The sequence below is a fragment of the Microcaecilia unicolor genome, chromosome 8 (genome assembly GCF_901765095.1).
Source record: "Microcaecilia unicolor chromosome 8, aMicUni1.1, whole genome shotgun sequence".
Taxonomy (NCBI): Eukaryota; Metazoa; Chordata; class Amphibia; order Gymnophiona; family Siphonopidae; genus Microcaecilia; species Microcaecilia unicolor.
In genome coordinates, this window is record NC_044038.1 from 93457915 (window position 1) to 93478736 (window position 20822).

The 20822-nt window shown below is 47.6% G+C and overlaps 1 protein-coding gene across 3 annotated transcripts in view; it reads left to right on the forward strand.

The window, feature by feature from the left end:
- PROSER3 (proline and serine rich 3) overlaps positions 1 to 20822 on the forward strand; it is a 265873-nt gene that overhangs the window by 174031 nt on the left and 71020 nt on the right. The window contains exon 1 of one of the 3 annotated variants that reach the window (XR_003943138.1): positions 3613 to 3669. The exons of the other annotated variants lie outside the window; for them this stretch is intronic. The gene's annotated coding sequence lies outside the window, so the exon portion shown is untranslated. Of the gene's footprint in view, positions 1 to 3612; positions 3670 to 20822 lie in introns of those variants that run through there. 3 annotated transcript variants of the gene reach the window in all.

Below are 20822 nucleotides of genomic sequence, written 5' to 3' on the forward strand. Positions count from 1 at the left end.
TTCTGTTCCAGACTTCAGGCCCACGGCAGACTGGCATCGGATGCCTTCCTCCTGGACTGGGGGGAAGGTCTGCTGTATGCTTATCCTCCCATACCTCTGGTGGGGAAGACTTTGTTGAAACTCAAGCAAGACCGAGGCACCATGATTCTGATTGCTCCCTTTTGGCCGCGTCAGATCTGGTTCCCTCTTCTTCTGGAGTTGTCCTCCGAAGAACCGTGGAGATTGGAGTGTTTTCCGACCCTCATCACACAGGACGAAGGGGCGCTTCTGCATCCCAAGCTCCGGTCTCTGGCTCTCACGGCCTGGATGTTGAGAGCGTAGACTGCCTCTTTGTGTTTGTCAGAGGGTGTCTCCCGCATCTTGCTTGCTTCCAGGAAAGATTCCACTAAGAGGAGTTACTTCTTTCTATGGAGGAGGTTTGCCGTCTGGTGTGACAGCAAGGCCCTAGATCCTCGCTCTTGTCCTACACAGACCCTGCTTGAATACCTTCTGCACTTGTCTTGAGACCAGACTCAGACCAACTCTGTAAGGGTTCACCTTAGTGCAATCAGTGCATACCATTACCGTGTGGAAGGTAAGCCGATCTCAGGACAGCCTTTAGTTGTTCGCTTCATGAGAGGTTTGCTTTTGTCAAAGCCCCCCGTCAAACCTCCTACAGTGTCATGGGATCTCAATGTCGTTCTCACCCAGCTGATGAAACCTCCCTTTGAGCCACTGAACTCCTGCCATCTGAAGTACTTGACCTGGAAGGTCATTTTCTTGGTGGCAGTTACTTCAGATCGTAGAGTCAGTGAGCTTCAGGCCCTGGTAGCCCAGGCCCCTTACACCAAATTTCATCATAACAGAGTAGTCCTCCGCACTCACCCTAAGTTCTTGCCAAAGGTTGTGTCGGAGTTTCATCTGAACCAGTCAATTGTCTTGCCAACATTTTTCCCCGTCCTCATTCCTGCCCTGCTGAACGTCAGCTGCACACATTGGACTGCAAAAGAGCATTGGCCTTCTATCTGGAGCGGACACAGCCCAACAGACAGTCCGCCCATTTGTTTGTTTCTTTTGATCCCAACAGGAGGGGAGTGGCTGTGGGGAAACGCACCATATCCAATTGGCTAGCAGATTGCATTTCCTTCACTTACGCCCAGGCTGGGCTGGCTCTTGAGGGTCATGTCACGGCGCATAATGTTAGAGGCATGGCAGCGTCAGTGGCCCACTTGAAGTCAGCCACTATTGAAGAGATCTGCAAAGCTGCGACGTGGTCATCTGTCCACACATTCACATCTCATTACTGCCTGCAGCAGGATACCCGACGCGACAGTCGGTTCGGGCAGTCAGTGCTTCAGAATCTGTTCGGGGTTTAGAATCCAACTCCACCCCCCTAGGCCCATGTTTGTTCTGTTCCAGGCTACACTCTCAGTTAGTTGGATAAATTGTTAGGTCAATCTCAGTTATGTCCTCACCGTTGCGAGGCCCAATTGACCATGTTTGTTGTTTTGAGTTAGCCTGGGGGCTAGGGATACCCCATCAGTGAGAACAAGCAGCCTGCTTGTCCTCGGAGAAAGCGAATGCTACATACCTGTAGAAGGTATTCTCCGAGGACAGCAGGCTGATTGTTCTCACAAACCCGCCCGCCTCCCCTTTGGAGTTGTGTCTTCCCTTGTCTTTGTCTTGCTACATACGGGACTGACGAACACGAGCCGGTTCGGGCGGAAAGACGGCCGCAGATGCGCATCGGCGCGCGAGGACTAGCAAAGGCCTTTGCTAGTAAAGTTTTCCGATTGGAGGGGCTGCCGTGGACGTCACCCATCAGTGAGAACAATCAGCCTGCTGTCCTCGGAGAATACCTTCTACAGGTATGTAGCATTCGCTGTATCGTTCCATGGTGCGACCGCACCTTAAGTATTGTGTCCAATTCTGGTCGCCGCATCTCAAGAAAGATATAGTGGAATTGGAAAAGGTGCAACGAAGGGCTACGAAAATGATAGCGGGGATGGGACGACTTCCCTATGAAGAAAGACTAAGGAGGCTAGGGCTTTTCAACTTGGAGAAGAGACGGCTGAGGGGAGACATGATAGAGGTATATAAAATAATGAATGGAGTGGAGTGGAACAGGTGGATGCGAAGCGTCTGTTCACGCTTTCCAAAAATAGTAGGACTAGGGGGCATGCGATAAAACTACAGTGTAGTACATTTAAAACAAATCGGAGAAAATGTTTCTTCACCCAACGCGTTATTAAACTCTGGAATTCGTTGCCGGAGAATGTGGTGAAGGCGGTTAGCTTGGCAGAGTTTAGAAAGGGTTTGGACGGTTTCCTAAAGGACAAGTCCATAGACCGCTACTAAATGGACTTGGAAAAATCCATAATTCCAGGAATAACATGTATAGAATGTTTGTACGTTTGGGAAGCTGCCAGGTGCCCTTGACCTGGATTGGCCGCTGTCAGGGACAGGATGCTGGGCTTGATGGGCCTTTGGTCTTTTCCCAGTATGGCATTACTTGTGTACTTATGTAAAAATAATACCCAGACAATATGAAGGTATAAGATGTTTATTAGCGTCCAAGAATTGACACTGGCCATGTTTCGGCCTGATTGGCCTGCATCAATAGTCTTAAGGGGATGTTAAATAAAAGATCTGTCTGGAATCAAATGTGTCAATAGTTGGAAACACACTACGCACAAAATAAAGTCTTGGTGAGTGGCAGTTTAAAGATAAATGCCTTTCCAATATTTGAAGAGACTCTAAAGCTCTATAGTTCTCAATTCTATTAAGCGCTAGAGTCTATATTAGTTCATCCTGATCAGGTGGACTTTGTCCCAGGCCAGCAAACCTCAGATAACATTCACCGTGCCATTAATTTGATTGGGATTGCTAGAGCTACGCAGACTCCTGTGTGCCTTCTCAGTATAGATGCTGAGAACTCCTTTGACAGAGTCCATTGTTTTTTTACGGATTCTGTTTTGGCTAAATTTGGATTTGGATCGCAATTTAGGAGTTGGATTGAGGTGTTCTAGGTGTTCCTAGAACTTGTGTGCAAATTAATGGTAACAATTCTTCGATGTTTGGGTTGGGGCAGGGTACCTATCAAGGGTGTCACCTCTCCAGTGGCATAGCGGAGGGGGGGGGGGGCTGCCACCCGGGGCGGGGCAGTTCGCCGTTGCACCCCCCCCCCCCCCCCGGGTGCAGCACGATGACATCCCCCCCCTCGGCGCATCGACATCCCCCTCACCCCCGACCAGCTCCCGCACCCTACCTTTAAAAAGAATGTCGGAATCCGAGGCGAGGCGCAGCCCCTCGTGCCTGCCCTGCACGTAAAAGAAATGTGGACAGTCGGGCCTTCTCTTGCTCTGTCTGTCCTGCCCTTGCGGAAATAGGAAGTTGCGTCAGCGGAGGGCGGGACAGATAGAGCGAGGGAAGGCCCGACGGTCCACATTTCTTTTACGTGCAGGGCAGGCGCGAGGCGCTGCACCTCACCTGAGATTACGATATTCTTTTTAAAGGTAGGGTGCGTAAGCTGGTCGGGGGGGGGGGTGTCGATGCGCCGAGGGGGGGGGGAGCTGGCAGGGAGCACCCCCCCCCCCTTGCTACGCCACTGCACCTCTCTGCTCTTTGCGTTAGTCATGGTGCCTTTAGCAGCAGCCATATGAGTGTGTCCTGATTATAACTGGACTTCAGGTGGATACAGTAGATTATAAGGTGGAATTATTTGCAGATGACGTTCTTTTAACCCTTACTAATCCTTTAATTTTGCTTCCTAATTTGCTTCCTAATATTCTTCTGTGTTGGGCTTTAAGGCCAACATGAGCAAGGCTGAAACACTTAATATCAGTTTACATGGAGATCTTTTGCAAACTGAGAGGTTCCTTTAGTTTTATATGGGTGGAACACATACCTAAGTATTTGGGGGGTATAGCTTACTCTGAATTATTATGATTTGTTTAAGGTTGATTATCCTGCTTTGTTGTGTGATACATGGGAGTCATTGCCGCATTCTTGGTTTGGGTGCATGGCCTCACTAAAATGAACATCTTACCTAAGCTTTATTTGTTTCAAGTGTTGCCTGTTTCGGTTCCACGGTCCTTCATGTGATGTCTTATATCCAGAATAAGGTCCACGAGAGAAATGGGAAGATGCCCTCTACGAGTTGCAAAGAAGATCAAAAGGGAGTGGAGGGAGACACAGTGCTTTTTTTGTGCCGGTACGCAATGGTACAGTGTACCGGCACCTTTTTTTTTGCGCTGCAATTCCTCTCAGTCCCCCAGGGGCGTGAAGTGCTGGAACCGGCTCGCAAGAGCTCTTGCAAGCCGGTTGTTGTGGCAGGCGAGCCGGCGTTAAGTGAGGTAAGCATGGCAGGAGGGCGCCACAAGCCATGCTTACCTCATCTCCCGCGCTCTGGGGGGTTTAAATTGTCATCGTTGATCATTTACCTCCGCAGCAGCCGCAGGGAAAGGCTGTCTCTAGCCTTCCCTTCGTTTCCAGTCAGTGTCCCGCCTTCTTCTGATGTCATTTCCTTTTTCCGCAAAGGCGGGACATTGACTGGAAACAAAGGGAAGGCTAGAGACGGCCTTTCCCTGCGGCTGCTGCGACGGAGGCAGGGGACTTCGCTGGGTGGGTATGGATGCCTGAAGGGGGGCAGGGGAGCGAAAGGAATCACTGGGGAGAGAAGGGAATCGCTGGGTGGGTATGGATGCCTGGAGGGGGGGCAGGGGAACAAAGGGAATCGCTGAGTGGGTATGGATGCCTGGAGGAGGGCAGGGGAGAGAAGAGAGTTGCAGGACATGGATGGAGGAGAGGGAAGGGAGAGAGAAGAAATGCTGGACATGGATGCTGGGGAGGGAAGAGTGAGGAATGAGATGAGAGAAAAGGAAGAGAGGAGAAAAACTGCACATGGATGAAGAAAATAGGCAGAAGCTGGATCCAGTGGACAGCTTTTACTTACGGATGTAGGACAAGAAATGAAGAAGAAAGGCGGAAAGTAAAGAAATAAATGGAAAGGAAGCCCTGGAAACGGAGTTAAGAGAACAGATAGAGAGCAGCTGAATCAGAGACTGGGACCAATATGGAAAGAAAAACAAAGTCATCAGACAACAAAGGTAGAAAAAATCATTTTATTTTCATTTTAGTGTTTGAAATATGTCCAATTTGAGAACTTACATCTGCTGTCTTATTTTGCACTGGGTATACTGGAGCTGTAACAGCTTACAGAAATTATTTATAATGAAAAAAATCGCATAATTTTGTTCTCCTATACTAGTATAATATTTTCAATGATGTCTGTTTATATGCGCCATAGCTGGTATAAGAGGTGTGGCTAATGTAGGTGTGGCTATCATAGGGGTGGAGCCATATGTGGTGACCCCGCCCATAATGAGTACCGGCACCTTTTTTTCTACAAAAAAAGCACTGGGGAGACACAACTCTCAAGCATGGAGAATTCAAGTTGAAATTTTTTATTAGGCACCAAAACTGAAGACCTTACATGGACTAGTGTTTTGGCAGAAAAACTTCCTGCCTCAAGGGTCACCAGACTGCAGATAAAAAATACACAGTAATAGTGAACTTATGTAACATTGAAAAAACCTTGCATTTATGAACCTGAAAACACACATAAAAGACAAATAAATCAATAAATAAACATGTCAGTTTAAAAACATAACATTAAGAGAAACAACATATCAATAAAAATGTGAACTATAAATTAAATTTAAAATGTATAGACCTAGAGATAACATTGGAGTCATTTAAAAACAATTAATATGTGAACATTATTTCTCTAATACCCAAAGGGGAAATAAGTGGAAAAATGTGTGTAAGAGGTATGGAACATGAAAAAAAGATGTTGCTAAAAATATGAGCCAAGGCTAATATCAAGTCACCTTAAAAAGGAGTCAACTGTATATATCTGGTACTTATAGGTTAGTATATTCTACTTGACAGGCCACACAGCCAAAGCTGTAGAGAACAGCACAGTAAGAGAGGAATGAGGGAGAGGGGAATGAAAGAAATACACATGAATCTGCTTTTAAAATAAACCCTGACAGAGGCTACCTAAAAACCAGGACTCAAAAACAAATAAAAAATGTAAGCCGAATATAGGCATAGCTGGTAAACTAAACCAGTTTATGCTCCACTAAAAAAAAAGGGGATGAAAATCGGCATTTCTTTAAAGCGCATCAATGCACTGTATAGCCATTTCCCTTAAAACCTGAACATACCATGCCACTAAAGCCATGAATAAGGTGGTGGGAAATAAAAAGATACTTAAAAAGGTATATATATCTACTTTAACATTACAATATGCTAAAAACTGTGAACCAGAAAAAGTGTCAGCCAGATACATTATGACCTGGATCTAGTTTTAAAGGCTCATTTTTATCCAGTGTACTTTTAACCGGTTTTATGTATACCCAGTTATATCCAGAATAGTCATTCACTTTGTTTGGCATAATAAGCACCCACATATTGTGCAAAATTTTCTTTTTTAAGACAGGAAGAAGAGGGGGCTGGGTGTCCCTAACTTTTTCTTTATCATCAGGTGGCACAAGGTCAGGCCATGATGGAATGGTTTTTGGGTGCTCTTCATAAGATGTGGATTGCCATTGAACAACATTACATGGGATCATTGTCGCTTGCTTGCTTGCTTTGGTGTTTACCGATTCATAGACGACTGCCTTCTACTGTGTGCTTTACAACTAGTTACACATTAAAGGTCTGGGATAGTGTGTGAATGGTGCAGGACTTTCAGTTATCTAAGCACTCTCCAATTGTTGGTAATCCTCGTTTTCTACCTGGGCAGGCCTCATGGTGGGGGTGGGGGGCTCTTTCGACATTGGAGGAGTACTAATTTATCTACTCGGGGGCAATTGTTTGAGTCACAGTTGGTTTCTTTTGAGGAACTTGCTTGAGACTACCAGCTGCCACCTAGTGATCAATATGTTGATGTACAACTCGCTCATTTTTTAACTTTTCAGCAATTCAACCTCAGATTACAAGGGAAATATATTTTTGGAAGGTGTTTGTGCAGATTTCCGTAACACACAATACTGATCTGTTTTTTATAGGCATCTTTGGGATGGGGCCCCACTGAGTGTGTCCCATCAGGTTAAATGAGAGTCAGTCCTGAGTACCCACTATGAGGAGCGTGATTGGACAGCCATGGAAGCTGCTTTGTCTAGGGCAGTTCATTTTTAAAATAAAATGGGTTGAAGATCATGTATAGATGGTATCAAACTCCAGCTAGTCTTCACCAGATGTGTTCCTGTATTTTGCCACTCTGCTGGTGGTATTGTGGTGGGTTGGGGGTATCATGGGCCACATTTGGTAGGTGTGCCCTAAAATGAGAGCTTATTGGAAGTCAGTACAGTATATCATTCAACGCTAGCCTTGGGACTTGGAAAGCTCTCTGCTCAATAGGCCAGTGCCAGGCTTGCTTCAGCGACAACAATGCTTGCTTCAGTATTGCTTTAATGCAACTTGGCTTACCCTGGCGTCAGCTTGGAAGGCAGTGGAGGTACTACCTTCTAGCAAATGGATTACTAAACTATGATTTAGATTGACCATGGAGCAGATGACCCATAAACGTAATAAGACTTTAAATAAGTGGCAGCAGCTCTGGAAACCCTTTTTGGATCACTGTTCTTGATGTTCCAGCATACACCTTGTCTATACCTAGGGGTAGAGGGGAGGTGGTGGGAGAGGGGGGGCTTTTGCACATGTACATACAAAATTGAGGTAACAGTTTAGGTGCTTGTGTTGTTGATGTTTTGCTGTACTGTTCTATTCATTGGCTCTATTGTTTTTGCTTCAATACTGATTTTATTTTGTATCTTGTTTACACTTAATAAAATTCCTCGAAAAAGAAAAGAAATGTCACCTATAAAGAAATGATCTGGGATGTCCTCAAATGGATAATCGGAAAGCAAAATAATTTGAGTTTTACTCATGCTAAATTTCAGCCTGTTTCCATGCATCTGCTTCTGAATCATCCAAACAAATCGATAACCTTCTAAAAGAGTCAGCTGTTTCTCTCTGAACCTAAGTAATGCAGCTGCAGCAGCATGGAAAAGGAGGGGTGTGAGACCCCCATGACAGCATTCTAGGAAGGGGGAATACTCCTTTCCTCCCCCTCTGACAGTGCTGTCCCAAGCTTTTGATGTCATGTCCTGTGTGAAGCCTACAGCTAGTCTCTGTTCTGCTGCCCCTAGCATCACAGAAGTGACACAAAAGTAAAGAGCATTCGTGTAATTAATGTTTGAGAGGTAAATGCAATCTTACCATTTTAAATCTTCAAAACTATATTTTATGGGATTGCTTCACACTATTCCAGGACTTGTGGGCAGTTGTGCTCATCGACCACAGGTGGAGACAGATAATGGAACTAAACTGTGCCTTATAAGCCCTGTGTAGCTTCACAACTCTTTCTGTCTCCAGCAAGTGTATGGTCATACCTATCACGTTCTGTGAGGGGTTGCTCCTAGTATAGGTGGTCATCTGGCTCACGGTTGAGCACTGTGGATATCTCCCTTGTTAAGGGCTCAGATCTGGTGAGGCCAGGTCCCTGTCTCCTTTGCCCTGTGCTTCCCCCTCCTCCCTTCCTGGGACAAGATTCTGCACCAACCCCCCCCCCCCCCCCAAAACCTAAAAGTATTAGCAGCTGATGAGCATATTTTCTTGGGAATCTGCAGTGAGAGGCTCCTTGTACTGCTACAGGTGGAGCAGTACCTTTCCTTCATCTGAGGCAGAGAGTCTGAGTCTGAGGGGATCTGCCAGTCAGTGGGGGTAAGTCTGACCTGGTATTACTCCTTTCTTTGGAATTGGCAGTGCTTTTGGGGGGTACCACTGACCTTACTTTCATTTCTGCCTTGGGTCCATCGCGTTTACTGGCAGGTGTATGGTTGCACCCATGGAGACCGTTAAACAGTGTTCCATATCATCATGCTGATCAATCCATAGACTGGTGGGTTGTGTCCATCTACCAGCAGGTGGAGATAGAGAGCAATCCTTTTGCCTCCCTATATGTGGTCATGTGCTGCCGGAAACTCCTCAGTATGTTCTCTATCTCAGCAGGTGGTGGTCACACACAGCAGCAGCTCTGGCTAGGTCTCCAAGCCTAATTTTTAGGTTTTGTTGAGTACCTGGGGTTGAGGGCTCTTCTTGAGCAAGTGCAAAGCTGGTGGTGCCAGGTCCCTCCTTTTCTCCCCCCTCCCGCTGGCTCCGTTGAAAAAAAAAAAATTTTGGACGTCCTTAAGGGCGTTTATTTCAACGTTTATTGCAGCTACTCACTGGGACACCAGTTCGTTACAGCTCGGAGCGAGAAGCAGGTAATTTTTACCTTTTTGTAGCGGGCAGGGGGTTCCCCGATCGGTCTCCACGTGGCCTATGGCGTCGGAGGGCGAGGGCGCAAAGAATCGCTCCCTGGACCGCGTGTCCGCTTCTAGCGGGGATGCGGGGGTCTTAAAGTCTGATTCGCCCTTGTTGGATGTCAGTTTGGAGGCCGGTCAGTGTCCCGGTTCTTCCTCCGGTGCGGCGGTTTTTCCCGCCATAAACACCCATCCCCCGCTGCTCGCCTCCGCCATCTTGGCCGGCCACTCTGCTCGGACGGCTTCTTCTTGGGCCGCCCTTGAGGTGGGAGACGTTAATACTATGGCCGCCCTCGATTTGGGCGACGGCAAAAAAGCGGCCAAAGTTAAGCGCCGTTCTTCCCGCGCGGCTCCTTCGCGGAGTGTCGCGCCTGACGCCATTTTTGGATGCGCAGCATGTTTCTCCCCCCGCTCTTGCGAGCGCCGGTTGAGGGTGCGTCTAGGGCTGTGGCCCAGGCTGCTGAAGTGCACAGTCTGGGGAGTTTCTCCCCCGAGTTCATTTTGCTGCTGCATCTGGCCTTCCTTATGCAAAACGCTGCCCCTACTCCCTTGTCCGATAAAGGGGTTGAGGCCCCGGAAGTAAACGCCCTCGGGTGGATTTCCAGGCCTTAGAGGACTCTGTCTCCACTGATGTAGATGAGGGCAGCGTATTGGAGTTCTCCCAACGGTCCTTTGGGGATTCCTTGGAGGAGACGGATTCCCGCTCGGATGGAGCGGATGACCCCTCTGCAGCGCAGATCTTTCGCTCAGAGGACTTGCCCAACCTGTTATTGCAGGCCATGAGCATTTTGAAGATTTCCTCTCCGGAGGACGTCTCTCCCTCAGCCCCTGTTGGCTCCGCCATTATGCTGGGGACGAAGCGCCCGCCTAGAACCTTCCACGTGCATGATGCCATGCACACCTTGATTTCGGCTCAATGGGATGTCCCGGAAGCGAGCCTCAAAGTGGCTAGGGCGATGTCCCGCCTCTATCCTCTGCCTGAAAGTGAACGGGAGGCCTTTCTTTGGCCTACCGTGGATTCTTTAATCACTGCGGTGACTAAGAAAACGGCGTTGCCGGTGGAAGGTGGCATGGCCCTAAAGAACGCCCAAGACAGAAGATTGGAGGCGGCCTTAAGATCGTCCTTCGAGGCGGCTGCTTTAAGTTTGCAGGCCTCAGTTTGCGGCTCCTATGTGGCCAGGGCGTGCCTGACGATTGTGCAGCGGGCTTCCCCCTCGGATCCTTCCTTGAGGGCTGATTGGCCGGCCCTGGAATCGGGCTTGGCTTATTTGGCAGACTTGCTGTATGATGTCTTGAGAGCCTCGGCTAAGGGTATGGCTCAGACAGTCTCTGCGCGGCGGTGGCTTTGGCTGAAGCATTGGTCTGCTGACCACGCCTCTAAGTCCCGCCTGGCTAAGTTGCCTTTTAAAGGCAAGCTGCTCTTTGGGGTCGAGCTGGACAAAATTGTGACCGATCTCGGCACGTCTAAGGGCAAGAGGTTACCAGAGGTCAGGGCTCGGGCCAGTGCTTGCCCCGGTAACTCCAGAGGACGGTTTCAGGAAGCCCGTCGGTACCGCCCGGGCAAGTCGGGCTCCTCTGCCCCCTCTTCCTTCAAGAGGAACTTCTCCCCCAAGCAGCATTCCTTTTGCAGAGACCGCCGTCCCGGAGGTGCTTCCTCCGGTCCTCCCCCAGGGTCTCGTACCCAATGACGGGGCCCTGGTCCATGGCCCAGTGCAGATTGGAGGATGCCTGTCCTCGTTTCTGGGCAAGTGGACCAGGGTAACTTCAGACGCTTGGGTGCTGGAAGTCATCAGAGACGGCTACAAGCTAGAGTTCTGCCGACCCTTAAGAGACGGGTTTGTACTCTCTCCCTGCAAGTCTCCGGTCAAAGCTGTGGCAATGCAGCAGACTTTGGACAATCTGATCCGCCTGGGTGCGGTCGTTCCGGTGCCAGAAAATCAGCTTGGCAAGGGACGTTATTCCATTTACTTTGTGGTACCAAAGAAAGGAGGTTCTGTACGGCCTATCCTCGACCTCAAAGGGGTCAATCGGGCCTTGAAAGTTCGGCACTTTCGCATGGAGACTCTCCGCTCTGTTATAGCGGCAGTGAAGGCAGGGGTGTTCCTGGCATCCTTGGACATCAAGGAAGCGCATATTCCCATCTGGCCTCCTCATCAACGCTTTCTGCGTTTTGCAGTCCTGGGCCGACACTTCCAGTTCAGAGCCCTCCCGTTCGGGTTGGCTACTGCTCCGCGGACCTTCTGCAAAGTAATGGTGGTCATCACGGCCTTCCTGCGAAAGGAAGGAGTACAAGTCCATCCTTATCTGGACGACTGGTTGATCCGAGCCCCCTCTTATGCAGAGTGCGGCAAAGCTGTGGACCGGGTGATTGCTCTTTTGAGCTCCCTGGGGTGGATCATCAACTGGGAGAAAAGCCAGCTGCGCCCGACTCAGTCCCTGGAGTATCTGGGAGTTCGTTTCGACACCCAAGTGGGCAGAGTGTTCCTGCCAGACAATCGGATTGTCAAGCTTCAGGTTCAGGTGGACCAGTTCCTAGTAGCCTCTCTTCATCGGGCTTGGGACTATGTGCAGCTGTTGGGCTCTATGACGGCCACGATGGAAGTTGTGCCCTGGGCCAGGGCTCATATGAGACCACTACAACACTCTCTGCTGCAGCGCTGGTCTCCAGTGTCGGAGGATTATGCTGTGCGCCTTCCCTTGGACCCAGCAGTGCGCAAGGCGCTGAGCTGGTGGCTAAAGACAGACAAGTTGTCTGCAGGAGTGCCTCTTGTGACCCCGGAATGGATTGTCGTCACGACGGACGCCTCTTTGACGGGCTGGGGAGCCCACTGCTTGGGAAGGACAGCGCAGGGGCTCTGGTCTCCTGCAGAGGCAAAGTGGTCTATCAACCTCCTGGAACTCAGAGCCATTCGGTTGGCGCTTTTGGAATTCCTCCCGGTACTGGCGTTGAAGCCAGTACGGGTCCTGTCGGACAATGCCACGGCTGTGGCCTATGTCAACCGCCAGGGAGGTACCAAGAGCGCCCCTCTAGCCAAGGAGGCCATGAATCTATGCCAGTGGGCGGAAGCGAACCTGGAACAGCTGTCAGCGGCCCACATTGCCGGAGTCATGAATGTCAAGGCGGACTTTCTCAGTCGCCATACCTTGGATCCCGGAGAGTGGCAGTTATCGGCTCAGGCGTTCTTGGACATCACGAAGCGCTGGGGCCAGCCGAGCCTAGATCTGATGGCGTCATCGGCTAATTGCCAAGTGCCACGCTTTTTCAGCAGAGGACGGGACCCTCGATCTCTGGGAGTAGATGCTCTTCTCCAACAGTGGTCGACACAAAAGCTCCTCTATGTGTTCCCGCCCTGGCCCATGTTGGGCAGGGTGCTAGACCGGGTGGCAAAGCATCCAGGCCGGATAATCCTGGTGGGTCCAGACTGGCCCAGACGTCCCTGGTATGCGGACTTGATCAGGCTCTCAGTGGACGGCCCTCTGTGGCTGCCAGCGGAGCAGGGCCTGTTGCATCAGGGTCCCGTGGTGATGGAGGATCCCTCCCCCTTTGGTCTTACGGCCTGGCTATTGAGCGGCAGCGTCTGAGGAAGAAGGGCTTCTCAGACAAGGTCATCGCCACTATGCTGAGAGCGAGGAAGCGCTCTACTTCTACTGCTTACGCCAGGGTTTGGCGTACCTTTGCAGCGTGGTGTGAAGCAGGCTCACTTTCTCCCTTCACTGCTCCAATTTCTTCAGTGTTGGCGTTCCTGCAAGAAGGTCTGGAGAAAGGCCTGTCGCTCAGTTCCCTTAAAGTCCAGGTAGCGGCTCTGGCTTGTTTCAGGGGCCGCCTGAAGGGTGCTTCTCTGGCTTCGCAGCCAGAAGTGGTGCGTTTTCTCAAGGGAGTTAATCACCTGCGCCCTCCTCTGCACTCAGTGGTGCCTGCGTGGAATCTCAACCTGGTGCTAAGAGCCTTGCAGAAGCCGCCTTTTGAACCCTTGTCGAGGGCATCTCTGAAAGACTTGACGTTGAAAGCAGTCTTTTTGGTGGCTATCACTTCAGCCAGAAGCTCCAGGCGCTATCATGTCGAGAACCTTTTCTGCAGTTCACTGAGGCAGGAGTGTCTATTCGCACAGTGCCTTCCTTCCTGCCCAAGATTGTTTCTCGCTTCCATGTGAATCAGCAGCTCTGTCTCCCATCCTTTCGTAGGGAGGACTACCCAGAGGAGTACTCTGCTCTCAAATATCTAGATGTGAGACGAGTCATCATCAGATACTTGGAAGTGACAAATGATTTCCGGAAGTCGGATAATCTGTTTGTCCTGTTTGCAGGTCCTCGTAAGGGTCTGCAGGCTGCTAAGCCTACAGTGGCAAGATGGGTCAAGGAAGCCATTGCAGCGGCTTATGTGGCCGCGGGGAAGGTGCCGCCTATCCAGCTGAAGGCTCACTCCACTAGAACTCAGGCGGCCTCGATGGCAGAGGCCGGGTCCGTCTCCTTGGAAGAGATTTGCAAGCGGCAACTTGGGCATCGGCCCATACCTTCTCCAAGCATTACCGCTTGACTGTGGCTGCTCGGGCGGAGGCCCGGTTTGGAGCTTCAGTGTTGCGGTCAGGGATTTCAATGTCCCGCCCTGGGTGAGTACTGCTTCGGTACATCCCACCAGTCTATGGATTGATCAGCATGATGATATGGAAGGTAAAATTATGTATCATACCTGATAATTTTCTTTCCATTAATCATAGCTGATCAATCCATAGCCCCTCCCAGATATCTGTACTGTTTATATTCTGGTTGCATTTCAGGTTCAAGTTTAGTCTTCAGTTCCTGTTCAGGAGGACTTCGTGTTCAAGTTTTTTCAATTGGATTCTTAAAGAGTTGAGACGAGTTTGTGTTACAGTGAGCTGCTGCATTTCTCTCCCCTCCGTTTTACGGGGCTGGATTGAGACCTAAATTCTGCCGGCGCTCCCTCCCACTTCGTGCGGCTGTAGGGCAGCTTTGTACCCCTCCCGCTTCGGCGGTGTTAGGGTCAGTCAGCTCCTCCCGTGGTTGCGGTTGCAGGATAAGCCAGATCCCCCCGCATCGGCGGGGTGGTGTCCCTCCCCCACTCCGCGGGGATGAGCTGGACGGATTCCCCTCCCCCACTTGTGTGGGGATGAGCTGGGTTAATTCCCCTCCCCCGTTTCGGCGGTGGTGAGCTGGGCAGAGTGTCCCTTTGTGGGTGTAATTCTCTAAGTGCTGAGTCCTGCGGATGGAGCTTTGATATTGACATACTGAGGAGTTTCCGGCAGCACATGACCACATATAGGGAGGCAAAAGGATTGCTCTCTATCTCCACCTGCTGGTAGATGGACACAACCCACCAGTCTATGGATTGATCAGCTATGATTAATGGAAAGAAAATTATCAGGTATGATACATAATTTTACCTTCCTGCTGCAGTCTTCACAGCGGTGTGCCTCTTGTAAATTGAGGACATCTAGGGAAATGGCTGACTTTAACGGTGAGGGCACTTTGAGGGAGATTCTTCTGCAACCGGGCCTTGCTGAAATGGCTGATAAGTGGTTGCATCTGCCGTTTTCTTCCCTTAGCAAAGCGCGGGAACTGCAGCCATTTTGCAACTGCAGGCTAATAATGAAGGCCAAGTAGCAGTGGTTCCCACTCTTCCCTCCGAGCTGGACTTGGGGCCTCAGCAGCTGGCAGTAGCACCTCAGGCTTTGCGGGAGGTCTTTTTCCCAGATTTGTATTGCTGCTTCATCATGTATTTTTCTTGAAGCAGAGGCAGTGCTGTTGTCTTCTGTCCAACCTGCTGCTTCTCCTAAACAGGCCCGTTGTTTGAGGCAGGATCTCCTCATTCTCCTTCCCTGTTTGAGCAGACATCTATGAGCTCAGGGGATCCCTCCCTAACAGAGCTTTTGGGAGCTCTCCCTTCTCCACCTGATGAGGGTGATGATCCAAAAGTGCTGCATCCCTTTCATAAGGTAGAACTAAGCACTCTCATTTCCAAGGCATTGGCTGTCTTTTCTATTGAGGATCCCTCCACTTCAGGCTCCAAAAGAATTTGGAAAAGACAAGGATCTAGCAACTGTGATATTTTGCCCCGCTGGATTACAACTTTGAAGATCTTGTTGGAGTGATTTATTAAAGATCCAAGCGGGGATCCACTTGCTACGGAACGATAAGTGCCCTATTGCTATTATGAAATTTGAAGGCCTAAAAGAGGCTTTATATTTTTGAAGTGTATGCATGAGGTTGAATGGAGGTATAGATAGAATTAATTAACTCTGACACTCTTGGACAATTTTTAAATTCTTAAAATTTTGGTTTCTCACTTTTTGGTGATAGTAGCAAAAGTAAGTGGTTGACTTACATAAAAAACAATTATGGAGAAGTTCTATGATCAAGAAGCTTGTCCACCCCCAGAGATAAAAGACACTTTGGTGCAGTTTCGTTTGGGTGAGTTTACACTCTGAGAACTCTCTACTTTCAAAAAAATTTAATTCTTTAAAGAAATATTTATCAATATTGGGAGTGTCGAGTTGATTTTCTTTTCTATCTATATTTTTTACTCCATTCTATCATTCTCTGGCTTTTTGGATAATTGACATTTTGACTTTTACCAGAGATTATATCTTGGGATTGTTATTTTGCATAGACAGTAAAAACGGTCATAGCACTAGCATCCAGTGGCCTCCAGATAGGCCCGCACGGTGTTGACTCTCCAGCGCTCTTGCAAAAGTGACAGGAGGTTGTTGAATTTCATCAGCATGTGCCTCGCTGCTCATTTCATCATCTGTTTCATCATCAGCCATTGCCTGCGTGTAGGCACATATCTGGACATTAGTGCTGTCGTCAGCTGTTTGTAGATCGTAATCAACAGCTATGTAGTGATGAAACTCCTCTTCAGTAACACCAGCTGGGATGTCAATAGCCTGTTCATCTGACGCGTTTGCAACAACTGCATCTGTTTCATCTCTCTCCACATCCCTAACAAAGCTTGCCCGCTTGTAGCAGTTCACAATGGTTGACTGTGTAACATGTTGTTTGAAATTGGCTATTATGCCCTGATTCATAGGTTGGATCAGAGAGGTAGTGTTTGGTGGCAGGAAGACCACCTTGACGTTAGACAGCCTGACATCATCACTGTTTGCAGCACAATTATCACAAAGCAACAAAATCTGCTGCTTTTGTGTCCGCATTCTAGTGTCTAACTTCTTTAGCCACTGCTTCCAAATTTCTCCAGTGATCCATGAATTTGCGTTAGCCTTGTATGACACAGGAAGTCACTTAACATTCTTGAAGCAACGGGGCTGTTTGCTCTTTCCAATGACGAGTTGTTCCAACTTCTAACTCCCATCCATATTGCTGCAAAGGAGGATCATCAGTATGGATTTGTATTGTTTTGCCAGTCTTCCAGAAGATGATCTTTCTGCTTCAAGATATGTGAAATTTGACTGAGATTGACACCATATTCTTTAGCAATAGATGCTTGACTTTCTTTATTTTCTAAGAACTTCTATTCGTTCAGCCAGTGTTAAAGTCTTAAAGTTGCGCGATGACGACAACGACTACTCCAGTGTACACTCTAACAACATCCTTTCACTTATTCTGCCTGTGGCAGTTAACCAACGAGATTTCAAATTTACCGCCCCTTTGTCACGTGCCAATCGGCTTCCATATTCTGTGCATGCGCTTATGCGGAGTCTTTCCTGCTGAGGAGCGGTCTTAAAACCATGCATATAAGCGAATCTTGCACTTATCAGTGGTGTGCTAAACCAAAATTTGTCCCCATAGAAATTGATGGCGCCAAAAAGGGGACCAAAGTACGGCATGCAGTTAAACAAAGCATGTGCTTATCCGACGTGCACTTATATGGAGTGCACTGTAGTTTCAATATGCTGAAGCAGGTTCTCTCTACCTGAGAGTAGAGATCATTTCCAGCCTAAAGCTATGTCTGTTTTTCCAGCCATTATAAGTAGTAAAGCCAATTTTCCATCGAACCCCTCAAGTAGTACAGTAGATATTTAGGATCATGCACCAGTTTCAAGCCCCATCAGCTCTGTAAAGAACTCAAACACTGAGCCTGATGCCACACAGGAAAACAAGATTTCTCCAAGGATGCGTGATGCAAAGAACTATTCATAAAGAAAGTTCAAACCACTCAAAACACAGCAGCCAGGCTAATATTTGGGAAAACGCGATTCAAAAGTGCCAAACCCCTCAGAGAAAAACTACACTGGCTACCAATCAAAGAACGTATTGCTTTCAAAATCTGCACCCTGGTCCATAAAATCATCTAAGGTGAAGCCTCGGGCTACATGACAGACCTCATAGACCTACCAACAAGAAACACAATCAGATCAGCACGAACATACCTAAATCTCCACTACCCAAGCTGCAAAGGACTCAAATACAAACTAACATATGCATCCAGCTTCTCCTACATCTGCACACAACTACCAAAAGTCGTGAAAACAACTTACGGCCACCTAAATTTCCGGAAATCATTAAAAACTAACCTGTTCAAAAAGGCATACCCTGTCGACCCAACGTAGATGCCTAAACCTTGCAACACAACGAAACCAAAGCCTGAAACAGACATTGCAAAACTCTTCCTCTCTACGAATCCCCAACATGTCTATAACATGTGAACCTTCTTCGACCACTATAACTGTTTGTACTTGTTGAACCTTCTTCGACCACTACAACTGTTTGTACTTGTTTCTCTGCCAGAGATGGCGAACGCCTCTACGGTATTATGTAAGCCACATTGAGCCTGCAAATAGGTGGGAAAATGTGGGATACAAATGTAACAAATAAAAAGTTAAGCAGGATACTTCTATCCTCACATGAGTGATGTCATCTGTCAAAGCCCAGTGTGGGGACAGCGCTTGGGTTTTACACAAACTTCTGATAGTGTTCTCCACACATGTGCATGCCTTCCCTCCTGCTGCTGTTGCATGGACCTTGTCAGTTGCCATTTTTCCGGGGAGCTAGAAGGTTGCATTTCCCTGCATTCCCCTCATAGCTCACATTTTGGTATGTTTGCTGTTCAGTTCATGAGTTTTTGCTGCATAAGTCCTGTCACTGTCATATGGTAACCCTTTTTATTGTTTTTCAGGTGATTTCTAAGTTTTTCCTTTATTTTTGAGCGGTGGCTTGACCAATCAATGTCAGACCTAACTTTTGAAACACTCAGCACCTGGTTAGCTTCATTTTTCAAAATCATGTCATCTGATTTTATTGCAGTTATTTTCATGACATGTCCCAGAAAAAAGTTTCAGTGACTTTGAAAAGTGCTCCCAGTGTGGCAGGACTATATCCAGCACAAATACCCACTCTTGGTGTCTGCAGTGCATGGGGCCTGACCATGATCACTCTCATTTTATTCTATGTTCACAAATGTCAAAGAGATGAATTTGTGGCTGTGAAAAGGTGCACAAACAAATTTTTTGTGTTAATGAGACTGGTCCATCGATTTCAGTATTGGTAGCATTGATCTCCATGGCTCCAGAAGCTGTGTCAGACATTGGCGATGCATCCACATCGAGAGTGTCTTGATCACCCTTCACTTCGAGTGTCAATAGAGACTATTGGATTGGTCATCATCCAATCCCCATCTGTAGAACAGGAAGGATTCATCCTCATTGTCTTTAGTGCCAAGGGACAAGGATGCCGGATGTCAGGCAGAGGCCAGGGCACACCCACATTAAACCCCTTCAGAATACAATGCAGAGATCACCAAGGCACCAAGATCACCAGTGACCCAAAGTGCCTATGATGTGAGGATCACTCATTCTCTGTGGTGTGGGTTGGGGGGAGGGGAAGACGACAGCCTGCATGGAGTTGAAACTTTGCTTCCAGTACACCCCAATGACTCAGGAGGACTTGGTCACTATGATTGCAAGGTTCCCACCTTTGTCGATGGCAGCCTTCAAGGAGCAACTCATAAAGACGTTTCAAGTGTTCCAGTAAGACTTTCTTAAGTTAAGGCCAAGAGCTTTGTCTCCTTGGCATGAGTTTCTTTCTGAAGTTTCTTAAACAATGTCAGGTGAAATTTCAGGGAAAGGAATATATTTTCTTAGACCCCTCACAACTAGAAAAGTTATTACTAGCTCAAGAAGCAGAGATAATGTAACATCAGAAGAATGATTGAGCAGTTATCTCAATTTTATAAGGTGGCTATAGAGGTTTGTTTATTCATTTATTTATTTATTTGGATTTATTTACCGCCTTTTGAAGGAATTCACTCAAGGCGGTATACAGTAAGAATAGATCAAACATGAGCAATAGGCAATTACAGCAGTAAGAATATTCAAAAACAATACAAAGTATGGCATGGTATACTACTTACAATGTCAACACAATAAGTAATAGAGCATTATAATTAATAGTGAAGGGTAAAGCAAAGATGTAACATATAGAGAGGTAAGAAAGCAGGAAGAGTTAGAAAGTAAGGTGATTGATTTAAAGAAAGCTGCTCATGAGGTCAGGTTAAAAGTTTATCAGGGTTATTTCTACTCATGAGGTTTAAAGTTTTCCATCAAAATCAGATCCAACTTATTGAGTTTCATTGGTTATGTTGAGACTAAATGTTTTTGGACTTCTTGTCTCTTTTTAAATATTTTTTTGAGACAAAAATTGCTCTCAAGTATAGACTCAATACAGTGTAACAGCAGTTTGCACATATTTTTTTTAAAGACACTGCCTTGCAATGGAAGGACTTCATGACTTATACCTTCTTTCTATCAGTGTGTGCTCCTCCTATGAAATTATTTTTCTTCTTTTTCTTGACCCATCTTAGGATGGGGTCATATAACTGGAGCTCTTCTCCCATTTTTCCTATATTTTCAATTATATGTTTTCAGATTGTTGTTTTTTTTTTTTTTTTTTTTTGAATTTTGAATTTCTATTTCATGTCAGAATGTTTTCTTTGTATTAAACTGTGATAAAAGTAATTAAAAAAAAAAGTTCAAGGATCATGTGGAGTGCTTCCTTTCTTGAAGCTGCAGCTTTGATAGTATCGATATTGAGGCTCAAGGTAGTTCAGCTAGTACTCAAGACCCATGTGCTGCCTGCTGGAGACGCACATCAACACGAGCCTTCATTTTGGAGTTGACGCCAACCACACCAATGTTAATCTCCAGTCCAGCAGAGGAGGAAGCTTTCCCCAGGCACTGAAGGTCACCGATGCCTCAATGTTCTCTTCCCAGGCCTGACCAGGAGGTCAGTTGTTCGAGACAGGCAGAGACACAAATGTCTCCTGCAGGGTGCTTCTACGTGTTAGACTTGGAGCACTCCTGCGTGTCTGAAGAGGAGCCAGGAACCACCTTGGAGGAGGCATCTATTGCCCTCCCATCAGATGCCCACCAAATGAAAGGCAGTAATCTCTCCAAGAGGACCGTTTGTTTAGGAGCTGGCTAAGGCCATCCCATTTTCTTTAGAAACGGAGGAGGAACCCAAGACAGAAACACCTGTTTAATGAACTCTGAAGAATGT